The sequence below is a fragment of the Vidua macroura genome, chromosome 11, assembly GCF_024509145.1.
Source record: "Vidua macroura isolate BioBank_ID:100142 chromosome 11, ASM2450914v1, whole genome shotgun sequence".
NCBI classification, from domain to species: Eukaryota; Metazoa; Chordata; class Aves; order Passeriformes; family Viduidae; genus Vidua; species Vidua macroura.
Window position 1 is genome coordinate 4,814,657 of NC_071581.1, and position 13,749 is coordinate 4,828,405.

A 13,749-nucleotide genomic window follows, 5' to 3' on the forward strand; every position below is an offset into this window, starting at 1 on the left:
TCCCAGATTTTAGTGATCTAATTAAAAAGATCCTGCATTTCTAAATAAATACAAAATGAAATTGTCCTAATTCTTACTTTTAAACTGGTAGAAAAGAGCTTTGGTGTTTGACAGGACCTGAGGAGTGCAGCTAAAGTGGAAATAGCAAATTTTCATAGAAGATTTTTCTTCCTGTCAGCTGCTTTCCACGGTTTTAACCTCAATCAAAGTACCCTGATGTTCACTTTCAAGGTCCGTGTGGTAGCTGTTGAATGTATTATTCTCCTAAATGATACCTGGGTTTGTACTGGAGTTATCAAATGTATTATTAGACATTTAGGCATGTATTTTCAGTTTTGCTCTTTTATGCTTGCTCAGGGTAAAATATTTTTCCAAGACAGGAATGAACTGTAGCTTCTAGTCTGGGATGAGATCCATGTGTAGCACAGGGAGGAATCTGTGTGTTGTTCTGTAAAGTAAATGCTGAGGAGCCGAAGTGTCGGTGTTGGCTGAAGTCACAGTCCACCCAAACACAGTGCAGAAAAAAAAAGGTCCATATTCACAGAACCACAGAATTGTTAGGGTTGGAAGGGACCTTTGGAGATCCTCCAGTCCAACCCCCCTGCCAGGGCAGGGTCACCTGGAGCAGGTGACACAGGGACATGCCCAGGTGGCTTTGGAATGTCTCCAGAGAGGGAGAGTCCGTGCCCTCCCTGGGCACCTGCTCCAGTGCTCTGCCACCCTCCAAGTTCTTCCCCATGTTGATGTGGAGCTCGTTGTGGTTTTGTTTATGTCCATTACTCCCTGTCCTGTCCCTGGGCACCCCTGGAAAGAGTCTGGCACCATCCTCTGCCAGCCCTTGGAGATATTGGTGAGGATTAATGACATCCCTCTCAGGCTTTTCTCCTCCAGACTGACCAGGCCCAGCTCCCACAGCTTCTCCTCATCAGAGAGATGCTCCAGACCCCAAATCATCCTTGTGGCCTCTGCTGGACCCTCCCCAGCAGCTCCTTGTCTTTCTTGAGCTGTTGAGCCCAGAATTGAACCCAGCACTCCAGCTGGGCCTCAGTGGCCGAGTATTGTGGGAAATTTAGGATTCTTGTATACCTGATGAATATGATTAAATAGAAGTTGTTTATTGTTTATATTACATACACTTTTATAGATTTTACAAACTGTTAAGTACACTTTCCTTGACTGATGTTTTTGCCTTGCTCTCTCAATTTCTGTTTTTATTTCTTAGTATCTGTGATTAGTTACAGTTTAGATGTTTTACAGTCTTCTGTTCCTTAATTTTTGTGATTCTGATATTTAGTTTTTCAGTTTCTTCGTTCTTATTTTAGCACAGTTTATGTCTTGGTAACCTTGATGAATTCCACAGTGCCCTGAGAAAATTCTGGTAAGAACAGTTACAAGCAGTGGCTGGTGCACACTGAGGCCTAAGTTGTTCAGAGACATTGCTACAGCTGGGCAGAGCGGGAGTCTCCCCTCTCCAACCTGCTGGAAATGCTCTTCCTGAGGCCCCCCTGGATCCCTTTGTCCCTCCTGGCTGCAAGGACCACGAGTCCACTTGTGACCCACCAGGACCCCAGGTCTTTCTCCAGAGAGCTGCTCCCGCAGGCCAGCCCCAGCCTGAGCTGTGCTGGGGCAGTTCCCCCCGGGTTCACCCATCTCTGGGCAGGCTCTCATCCCTCTGACCGTGGCGTCTGTAGCTCTGAGCTGGCATTTCCTTGCTTTCAGACCTCCTGCTCAGCAGAGCTGGTGGTGAAGAGCTGGATAATTGAGTCCTCACACGTAACACAGTTTAATCCCATCAGCACTCACGTGAGAGCCAAGGGCTCTGGGTTCCAGCTGCGTGGGTTTATCAGAGCAGGGAGCCCTTGGGCAAAGCTTGACTAAGCAACTCTTTCCAACATGTGATATGGCTGACCTTGAAATTCCGTCAGTCTTTATCTACGTGGAGCAACTGCTCGTTGTGGGAACAATATACACGACACAGGCCTGGAAATAACTTTAAATCTTAAAATATTATTCCTCAATTGACATACCTTCCTTTTTTTTTTCCCAACAACAAAGCTCTGTAAACCTTTGGTTACTTGGTATATTTGTGCACTATCAGTTATACCAAAATTAAGAGGTTTAAACAGAGCAGTTCCCCATTGTAGCTGTCAGTATTTTATGTAAAATCTGAGCAGGATTAGTCAGCAACAGGATAAAACAAGCCTCTGTATCAGAACTGTATTAGTGTTCATGGTGTTCCTACTGTTGACTAAATGCTGGAAAGTCTTTAGGAGACCAATAGTAACCATTTGATATTTTCAGAATGATAGTGGAAAAATAAACTACAATTAAAATGGTTTAAAATAGTTTAAAGACCGTTTTAAAGACCATTTTATATAATAATACATTATTTATTGTGAATGAATAGAATGTATAAATGTAAGTGTTCTGCATTTGCTTATTCCTTTAAAAAGATAGTGCCACTACCAAAAAAATTTGCTTATTATACATTTGAACACATATCTAACTCTCTACTAGCTAGGAAACAAGTTTACAGAAACCCACACAAAATATTCTGAAATGACCTTTCTGAATAATTGAAGATGGCTTTGCATTTTTACCAGCATCTCCATAAACTGAGTATGGCATCAATGACAGTTCACCACAACCTCAGCCATAGAGTAGCATTTACAAACATATTTTGCCGTCGTGTCCACTCAGCGGTCGCTCGAGTGACCCGGCTAGGTGACACGGCGACGGCAGAGGGCACTCCCTTTGGGTTCCCCGAAGGGCTTGCCAGGAGTGCCTCTGGAGGAGCGACGGGACGGCGAGACCACTGAGCAAAGAGGCTGACTCTCCTCGGGGGCAAACGTCAGGTTTTATTGTTAGCTCCAAGAGCTCCAACAGCACCTAACTCAGCCGACCGACGAGAGCCCCGAGAAGGGCTCTGCGGCGACTTATAAAGGGGGGAGTGGAAGGGGAGAACAACCAATAGGGATAAACTGGGGAGTAACTTTCGAGGAAACAGACAGGGATAACAACCTATTAAGGGAAGGTAGGGGAGGGGTCCCTGGTCCTGATCCAATCACTGGACGCCCCTGATGGAAGTTTCCAGGTGGTGGGAATGGGCTGCCGAGTGATGGACAGGGCACCAGGGAGGGGACACAGGAATGACTCAGCAGTTCTGCTGAGTCAAGGGGTAGTCTAAGGGGAGAGTGACAAGGAAGGAACCAAAGGGATATGAGGGAGCAACAGGGGCAAACCATCTTAACAACACGGGTAATAACAATAGTAGAAGCAGATAAAAGCAGACACAATACAACAATTCCCCCTTTTTGTTTTAAACAGAAGGGGATGTAACTTAATGCTTAAACAGAGCTTAAGAATTAAAACGAAGTAAACTCAGTCTGGGGTAAAAACTCAGATTCCGGGTACACGTCCCCAAACCACGGCTGCTGTGTCGGTGCTGTCTCCTGCCACGGTTGCTTCTCTGTCGGGGTCTCCTCTGGTGGTGTCGACATAGAGACCCGATTCACCTCAACCGTGGTACTTATTAGGCCGACCAGCATCCGTTTAAGGACACTGAACCCGATAAACTAAAATACTCAGAATAAACAAAATTAAAAGTCCCACTCGAAGTAATGACTGTGCCCAACCAGAGAGTCCCCATCCTTCGAAGACACTCCCCAGCCAGTCTCCTGATTCTTTCTTGATGTCTGATATCATGCTTTGCATCTTGTTTATCGTGGCGTGGACGTCCTCAGCATGGGATGTTAAATTCAAGCAACACAGTCCTTCAAACTCCTCACAACGGTGATTATGCAAAAGGAGAAGAAAATCAATTGCCGCCCGATTCTGGAGGGTGGCTTGCCTCGTTATTTCCTCATCTGATAGGAGGTCCGATAGCGCGGCTGAAGTTAAATTCGCTTGCTTAGCTACCCAGCACTCGAGGTGAGCCAATTCCCCGAATGCTTTGGCTACAGCTACCCATGGCAAGAACGCGATAGCCGCAACCCCTTTTGGTTTCGACCAATGGATGATTTCTGAGTCACAATTTGGGTCCAAATCTTTTAGTTCTCTTTTGGGACGTGCCAATTGATGGGTTGCATTCTTCTTTTGCCAATTAGCAATTTGAGTCTTATTGGGAGTGAACAAGCCCAACCGGCCAAAGGTACAGGGGCCTCCGATCAGGTGAGGGGGGATGCCTGCCCAAGCCCTATCCCCACAAATTAAAAAGGTGCCCTTAGGAAGGGAGTGGGGTCGATTGTCGGGGGTGGATCTCGAGGGGCTATGGATTGTCTTTCGGCACCAAAATTTAGCGGTATAATTTAGATTATATTGCCGGATCTCGGCGAAGGGGCGGACTTGGGGGTCAGGATTGACCGCAAAATGGATACAAACGAAGGCTTTTGAGGAACCTAACAGGTCTAATTCCGGGGGAAGGGTTTCTAGGACGGGTAACTTTCTGACCCACTCCTTCCAAGGGTCAACTTCCTTGATGACAAAGGAGCGGGTCTTCCTTCGAGGGGAAACTGACCTTTTAGGAAAAACAAAAGGAAATTCATTTAATCTCAGTGGGATCCCCACGAGGCAGGAAAGCATAGGATTGGCGGCAGAGGAGGTTGATAGGCATATATGATCTTGGTTCATTGCTTTGGCCAGGGTGGTCCAAACGTTGGCCTGTGGCTGAGGAACTATCCACGCCCGCTGGGGATGTATGATGTTCAGCAGCATCACAAACAGGATGGGGCTCATTCCCGATGTTATCGTAGGTTGGGACAACAGCAAAGGAAATCTGTGGGGGAAACTAAAACAAAGCAGAGTTAGGTACTTAAAAATTTTAACTTTTAAAGGGAGGACCTCCGGCGTCGTCTCCTCCTCCACGTCGCATTTCCTACCTGGGAATTACTATCGTTCTTCGGGAGCTTCGGGACATATGGTTTTACAAACTTGGAGGGGACCCACTTCAAACCTGAGGGAGTGGACACGCAAGCGTATCCACGCCCCCAGGTTATCATGTCATAGGGCCCCTCCTGCTCCCACGTCTCCGGATTCTTGACTAGCACAGGAGGTCTGGCCTTTAGGCTGGTTTGCGCACTGTTTGTAAAGTGCCTAGCGATCGGCGGGTTTAGATTTTCAAAAGAGCAATTTAAGAAATTCAACGTGAACAATGCTCTTGACAACCGGACCTGGGGGGGCTCCACCTTCATAGTCGGCTGTTGTTGGTGTAAAATCCTCTTGAGACTCTGGTGAGCCCTTTCCACCACGGCTTGACCTGTCGGGGAGTAGGGGATGCCGGTCTTATGTTCTACTCCCCATTGCTGCAGGAAGCTTCGGAATTCCTTGGATTTGTACGCTGGGCCATTATCTGTTTTGATGACCCTCGGAACGCCGAGCATGGAGAAGGCCTGTACTAGATGTTTTTTTATATCTGCCGCCTTCTCCCCTGCGTGGGCAGAGGCGTACACTGCACCAGAGAAGGTATCAATGGAGACGTGTACGTATTTCAGTCTGCCAAAGGACGCGACATGAGTCACGTCCATCTGCCACACCTCACAGCTGTGCAACCCGCGAGGGTTGGCTCCTGCACTCAAAGAGGGTAGGGAATGCGATTGGCATGAAGGACATGTGGCCACAATTGCCCGTGCCTGTTCACGGGTAAGATGGAATTGACGAACCAGGCCTGGCGCATTCTGATGGAAAAGCTGGTGGCTGATCTTGGCTTGTTGGAACACGTCAGGGAGCGGGGCCATCCTAACTGCTGCAGCCGCAAGGGCATCGGCACGCCGATTGCCCTCAGCGATGAACCCCGGCAGGTCTGTGTGTGACCTTACATGCATCACATAGTATGGTTGCTCTCGGTGGGAGACTAATTTCACCAATTTTGAGAGCAAGTCATACAGAGGGACGTTGGACACCTCCTGCAGTATTGCATTTTCTGCTCTGGAAACTACACCCGCTACATAGGCCGAATCTGTGACCAAATTAAACGGTTCAGAGAACCTCTCAAAGGCTCTGACGACTGCAGCCAACTCAGCTATTTGGGGTGATCCCTCTACCTCGGCAATATCTGCCTCCCACCGCTGAGTCTGAGGATCCCTCCAAGTCACCACTGACTTGTGGGATGCTCCGGATGCGTCGGTAAAAACTGTCAGAGCTTTAAGAGGTGTTTTACTCTGAATACTTTTTACTGACAATGTAAATTGAACTTCCAAATTGAAAATTTTGTGGGCCGGTCTCTGAACAGAGATTTCCCCGGTGTAGCTGTCCAGTGCAAACTGTAGGGCTTCGTTCTCTTGAAGCAAGTGCTCCAACATTCCTTTTGAAAATTGGCCCGATTCCAATTTTAAAGGGATGTGAATACATGTAAAGTCGCAACCTGCTAACTCCCTGATCCGGACCCTCGCTTTCCGGATCAGCTCTGCCACCAGCTCTTGTGGCCGTGTCATTCTCTTGGACCGTTGGTGACTGAGGAAGACCCACTCTATTATAGAGAGTGGGTCCCTCTGGTCCTGGTCCTTCTTCCTACCCTGGATGATCTCCCACTGGAAGATCATCCCGTGGAGGTGTGGCAGCTTACCCAATATGATGAATTTGAAGGGCAGGCCCGGTTGGTAACGGTGGGCCTGCCTGGCAGACATCGTCTCCTGAACCTTTTCCAGTGCAGCTTTCGCCTCTGAGGTAAGAGCCCTAGGAGAACTCGGCTCCTCTCCCCCTTTCAATAGATTGAAAAGGGGGGCTAGGTCTTCGTTGGTAATACCTAGCCAAGGTCTTACCCAATTCAAAGACCCACACAGTTGCTGGACATCCGCGAGAGTCTTGCTATTATTTTTAATAGCCAATTTCTGCGGCACAATGGTCCGCTTATTAATTTCCAGGCCCAGGTACTTCCAAGGCGGCATCCGTTGAACCTTGTCCTCACGAAGCTCGAACCCTGCAGCAATCAACGCATTGATTGTCAGTTCAAGCGCGTGGGTAAGCAGATCGTCGGTGGGGGCACAAACAAGAATATCATCCATGTAATGGTGTATGATTACGCCCTCGACGGCTGCACGGACAGGGGACAGCAAGGAAGAGACATACCATTGGCAAATAGATGGACTGTTCTTCATCCCCTGAGGGAGAACTTTCCAATGGTATCTCTTCCTTGGGGCTTCCCGGTTGATGGTAGGAACCGAGAAGGCAAAACGTGGAGCATCATCAGGGTGTAAGGGAATTTGGAAGAAACAATTTTTTATGTCGACTATTGCCAAATTCCAATTTTCAGGGAGCATCGCAGGGGACGGCATCCCAGGTTGGAGAGAGCCCATATCTTCAATTACTTTATTGATTTCTTGGAGGTCGTGAAGAAGCCGCCACTCGTCTTTGCCTGGTTTTTTGATGACAAAGACGGGGGAATTCCAAGGAGATGCTGTTTCCTGGATATTCCCTTTGGCTAATTGCTCCGCCACGAGCTCCTCAAGCGCCTTTAATTTTTGCTTACTAAGCGGCCACTGCTCTACCCATACTGGAACATCAGTTTTCCAATTCAGTTTCTGGGTAGGGCGCTCATCAGTGACCGCCGCCCGAAAAACCTGGGGAGTCGGGATATCAATTGTGACTCCCCATTGGGCCATCAGGTCTCTCCCCCACAAGGGTTCCGAATAATCCAACACGAATGGGCGTATAGAAGCCAATTGCCCATTCGGCCCCTCAATTTTTACGATGCTCTTTGATTGTTTTGCCAATTGAATACCCCCTACACCTTGCACATGTCCGGCCACGTTTTGCAACTCCCAATGCGACGGCCATTCCCGAGAGGGAATGATTGTCACATCTGCCCCTGTGTCTAGTAGTCCCTTCATATACTTGTACTCGCCTCCCCGGCGCAGCCCGCACGAAATCCTAGGTTTCTCCCTCCCCAGCACCTGAGTCCAACACACTGTGGGGACAGACCCCAGATGGTCGGGGTCCCCTGGGAGCTCAGGTACTGGGAGAGCTTGGGCGATCACTTGGCCCTTTGGCAGGTATACCGGAGGGTGAGTACAGTGCAGCCATACTACCAAGCTCCCCGGATCAGCTGTTACCAGACCCGGGGCAATGGTGATGTCGAGAGGCGTGCGTTTGGTGTCCCCAAGGACGATGTACTTACAATGGAATTTCTTCCAGGTCCCGGGTGTCTCAGTGTCGACCGACACAAACCGCCAATCGCTGTCTCGTAGATGTAAAGGTCCTGTCAAGGCCAACCTAAAAGAGCCAGAAGAAGAATCGATAGTTAAAATGGGGTTAGGATAGTCCGGGTGTTCTCCTAAAGGGAATTCTAACCCCCCAACTTCTCCTGTGCTAGCCATTGATTTGATTGTAGTCAAGTCCGGTGTAGGAATGTCGAGATTCCCAGGTAGGTCCTTTAAGTTCTTGTCCCTCCCCACAGATGATGTCTGACCCACCCCATTTTTGTCCTTGCACAGGGAGGGACTGCGCTGGCCACTCAGTTTTTTTGTTGAGTCCCCTCCTCAGGAGGGCCCCTTTGCCCCTGTCTCCTTTTGAAATCGAAAAACTCTGTTCTCAAGGGGCAATGCTGCACCCAGTGCCCCTTTTGTCGACATAGATGGCACAACTGGTCCCGGTTGGTTCCTTTCGACGATGGTCCCTGGAACCGCCGAGGTGGAACGGCTGACGGGATGGGAGGCGGCTTGATGTTAACTGCGTCTGCAGCAGAGATCTTTCTGGTAGAGCGGTGGCGGTCCTGCGGCTCCCTCTGCGGAATGTTGACCTTCCTCTCGCAGACCTCCAGCATCGAATGGAGGGTGGGAGTGGGATCCATGGGCAGACTGAGGATGGCGGCTTTGCAGGGCTTGTTGGCGTTGAGCCTCGCCATCTCAGTCAGGATTCCCCGCTTGGCCTCTTCACACGGCACCTGCAGGTCGATGGCCTTCCGCAACCGCTCTACAAAACTTACAAAAGACTCTGAAGGCGACTGTTTAATATATACATAATTGTCTATTGGTGTTTCAGGCTTGAGTTTAAAAAATGCCTTTTCAGCCGCCTTCAAGCTCTGCTGCAGAGCCCCCCTTGGGATCTTCTCGGCCTGTTTTTGCCCTGATACCCAATCTCCCTTCCCACATAACTGGTCAAGTGATAAAATCCGTCCCTCAGCATCTAACGTTGTTTCTTGATTGGCCCACAACTCCGGCAGTACCGCTCGGACCTCTCTCTCCCATGCCACCTCCCATAACATAAACTCTGTCTGTGTTAAGAGGCATGAGAAGAGAGCCCTTAGGTCTGCCGGAGTGTATTCACTTGCTGTTCAAGTGGCCTTTAATAAGCCCCTAAAATACTCACTCTCTCTTTTAAATTGCTTTTGGGCCTTACACAATTCCTTGATGGTTTGCTGAGAGATCGGTGACCATTGGGCAAGGAGTCTTCCCTCCGGCTGCGGGACATATGACACCGGTGCAGCCGAAAGGGTAGAAAGGGTACCAGGCAGGCCTGGGTTCCCACCATCCCCCGCCCCGGAAACCAAAGCGTGGGAACCGGAAGAGGGGTCGTGGGAACCGTGGGAATCAGGGGCGGGACCGGAAGGGACAACAATGGGACCAGTGGGAGGGGCATTGGGTGATGTCACCTTTGGGTGGGTGGTGTCGGTGGGAGGAGAGGTAGGAGGAGTGAGAAAACCAGAGGATAGGGAGGGGTCAGGTTCCGAAAGGATGGGGCTTTGGGGAAGAGAGGGAGGAGAAGGGGGAGGATCACGGGGAGATGGATCATGGGGAGAAGGAGGACAAGTGGCGGGAGACGCCACGTGGCGCCTGCCATCTTGCGCCCCCCGGGGGCCATTTTGAGGGGAAATGGGATCAGGGACATTAAACGTAACCGAGGGTTTCTTGGACAGGGCTGTACATTTAGGAGAGATTGGGGAATGGGGAAGATCCCGAGCAGTCTGGCCAGGACTGCCCGGGCGGAGGTCACGAGAATTCTGTGGGGAACCGGGGAGACGGTGGCGACCCCGCGCCGAATGGCGGGTTGCTCCCCTCAGAATTCCTGAACGAGGGACAGCGGGAGAGGAAAGAGGGGTAGGATGGGATGAACCGGGTTGCGAACTGGGTTGCGAACTGGGGAGAAGTTTGTCAGCGGGTGGCTGTCCCTGCATTTAATTTTTAACAATATTGCGAATTTGCAAAGCCAAATAAGTAAATTTGGATAGGGATGGATCCCCTAATCTCAGGATCTCATTCCCTACCCTGTCCCAAAACGGCACCTGCAGTAATTTTTGGGCCGAAACATCAGGGAAATGGAGGGACAACCATCGGACAAACTTCTGAACTTCAGATTTTTTAAATTTCTGTTCCCCCCCGGCAAGGATACCCACAACTTGGTAGTAGAGCCTCTTCTGCGAGACAGACAGCCGTGCACCCATACTGTCAGTTGTTACAAGTGTCTCGCAGAATCAACCCCTAGCCAGGAGAAAAGAAACTAACAAAAGGTAGCTTGCCTTGGCCGCCGGGCAACCTACTTAGAGGTTGCTTGGCAACCTGCCCAGAAAAACGAAGGGTAACTTCCCCTCCCCACCCAAAGGGAAGACAAGGAAGGGCCCCGAGACAAAGTGGGCAGCGTTGCTTAGAAACCTCCCCTAACTAGAGAGGGGATACAAAGAATCAACTTACCAAAGTTGCGAATTTTCAAGGCAGGGCAGGAGCTGAAAGTCCGGGACTGGGACAAAATCCTGGGCTAGGGAGCCTCAGTGGGGGTCTGACCTCTCCGGTGCCGGAGAGGCTACCAGACCCTTCCCCGGGAGCGCTACTCCCTAAAACGGAGTCTGCTCCCACCGGGGTAGCTTGACGGCCACAGGTTGAAAGTCCGGAGCCACAGGAGAGCAGCCTAATCCACCAGGAAGATCCTGGAAGAGACGAACGGTCCCCCGCAGCACCCGGTCACCTCCTCCGTGGGGTCCGGCGGTGTTCTCGGGCCCCACGTTGGGCGCCAAGCTGCCGTCGTGTCCACTCAGCGGTCGCTCGAGTGACCCGGCTAGGTGACACGGCGACGGCAGAGGGCACTCCCTTTGGGTTCCCCGAAGGGCTTGCCAGGAGTGCCTCTGGAGGAGCGACGGGACGGCGAGACCACTGAGCAAAGAGGCTGACTCTCCTCGGGGGCAAACGTCAGGTTTTATTGTTAGCTCCAAGAGCTCCAACAGCACCTAACTCAGCCGACCGACGAGAGCCCCGAGAAGGGCTCTGCGGCGACTTATAAAGGGGGGAGTGGAAGGGGAGAACAACCAATAGGGATAAACCGGGGAGTAACTTTCGAGGAAACAGACAGGGATAACAACCTATTAAGGGAAGGTAGGGGAGGGGTCCCTGGTCCTGATCCAATCACTGGACGCCCCTGATGGAAGTTTCCAGGTGGTGGGAATGGGCTGCCGAGTGATGGACAGGGCACCAGGGAGGGGACACAGGAATGACTCAGCAGTTCTGCTGAGTCAAGGGGTAGTCTAAGGGGAGAGTGACAAGGAAGGAACCAAAGGGATATGAGGGAGCAACAGGGGCAAACCATCTTAACAACACGGGTAATAACAATAGTAGAAGCAGATAAAAGCAGACACAATACAACAATATTTAGAGAGCTTTACTGTAAGTAATGAAATTATTAACTAGGACAAATATATCTGAATGTTCAAATGTGCTTTATGAGCTCAATAATTCTCATGGTAAACATATTTTTTTCTGAAGCCCTGGTGGCTAAGAGCTAGACTTTGTGCAATTGTGAAGTGGGTGGGTGATGAAATTGCTGTTTTTCTGTTTTCTTCCTGCATGAGATTGCAGCCTGCATACAGAAAATCTGATACTATATTTCTGGGAAATGTTTTAGTTGTGGCTATTTTCTTTTTTTTTAATAGAATCATAGATGCCTTGTCTTCACCCACTGAACTTCTATATTTTCTTCAACTGTTGTTCCTATGAATATTGGAAAGAATTTTATTGTCTGAACCTGACCCAGTAGAGGAGGAGCAGACTGTCAGAACTGGAAATATGTGACTCAATGGAGAACATCCATTTTTATAAGTTACTTGGGGGCTGAGGCAGGTCCAAGGCAAAACTACTACAAGATTTTAATTTGTCAGTCAACCCTTCTGATTTTTCATTTAATTTCTTGATCGTTCTCACACTTATCCTCCAAAAAACCAAAACCAAAAACCCAGATACACTTCTAAATTGTTTATATTTAGTTTTGCTGTTATCAGTGGAGAAATAACTACAAAATCTGCTGTTCCACCTTTCAGCTGGAAGTGAGGTGGTCGCCTTTCTTCTTGGAAGAGAACCTAAATGTTATGTGTGAAAAACTATTTGTGATATTGAAAATTGTTAGTTAATCACAGCTCTTTTTGGGAACAGGACTAAACATAATGAAAGTATCAATAGGTGTCAAGCTAAAAAAGGAATGTTAAAAATCAATACCAAGAGCTGAACTGTTCCAGGGCTAGGGCAATTACAATCTAAGTCAGTTTCTCCAAGTACTCTTAAGTGCTTAATTTGGAAAACCACCATTCTCCTTGTGGGTTAGACTCTTTTATATTCACATATAATCCCCATTTTTTCAGCACTCAGATGCCCAAGCTCCTGAAATTCTGTATTCATCAACATAGGATGAGCTGCTTGGAAATCCCTGTAATATCTGAATGCACTGCCAAGAGGTGTCTGCATGTCACAGTACCCAAAAAGCTTCAGATTGCTCTCAAGGCTGGGGCACTGCTGCAGTTAGATTGAAATGAACTCTGCACTTCTGGATGTCCAGCACCCCTCTGTGAGAGGATATTTATATGGATGCTGATGATGACATTTTCCACCCATTCTCTATCATAACTCTGGGATGCAGGAGAATGTTCTCATTCTCATGGAAGTCAGCACCTGTGTAGTTCCTGTGTGTGGAGAAACAATTATTGGCTTAGACAATTAACAAAGTAATTGAGACACTTTCCTGGCTGCCAGCGCAGTGGCACAAGACTGGAAAACAGGAGATATTGTGCCCAAGATTCCCCCCCCAAGAAGCTGATTATGCTGCCTCTATAAACATACCATTTGTTTAAAGTCAGCAAATATGTTTCCCTTTCTTGTTTTTTACATTCTTCTCCCACATCATTGATGAAACATTCTCTGTTAACACACTGAGGGCAGGAAATGCTTGGAGCACACAAATTAGACTTCAAGAGCTGTGTTGGTTTTATATTAGGAGTGAGTTGTGCAAAGGAGTATCAGGATAAGGTTATTTAAAACAGTCACTTGTCCTCGATTTCTTCAATGGTCAGTATTTAAACAATTCAAGTGGAATTTCTAAATTATATTCAAAATCTCACATTACTTATATATTTAGGCAACTGCTTTATATTTTTGGATTCTGGTTGTTCTATCACAGCAAAGCTGGACCAGTACATACCACGTGAAGATATGGGAGTTTACCATACTTTACTCAGGGAGAGTAAACTGTTTCCAAAATAGAAGGGAAAATTAATTCTTTCAAGTTTAATTTCCTTTTGAGAAATTGTATCAATTCATGGTACCATTGATTTCTGATTTGTACTGCAATAATTTAATTTTTACTTTTACTTTTCATATCAGTAGAAGTAAAAAAAATTGCCTTTTACATTTATCACATCAGATGAAATACTTTCATTCTGAAAACTTTCTACTTCAAATTACTTTGAATTTGAGAGTGAGAAATTATTTTTACTATTGTTACACTGCAAAGCAGGCAATACCTTTCTGATTAAGCCCTTTGAAATGAGCACATGGACATGAATCC

The 13,749-nt window shown here is 48.2% G+C and overlaps 1 long non-coding RNA gene across 1 annotated transcript; it reads left to right on the forward strand.

The window, feature by feature from the left end:
• The first annotated feature begins 1,210 nt into the window (after positions 1-1,210).
• Positions 1,211-12,758, forward strand: LOC128813032 (uncharacterized). Its single transcript, XR_008438892.1, has 3 exons — positions 1,211-1,571; positions 1,720-1,803; positions 12,551-12,758. It is a non-coding gene; the product is annotated as an uncharacterized LOC128813032 (long non-coding RNA).
• Positions 12,759-13,749: the final 991 nt, after the last annotated feature.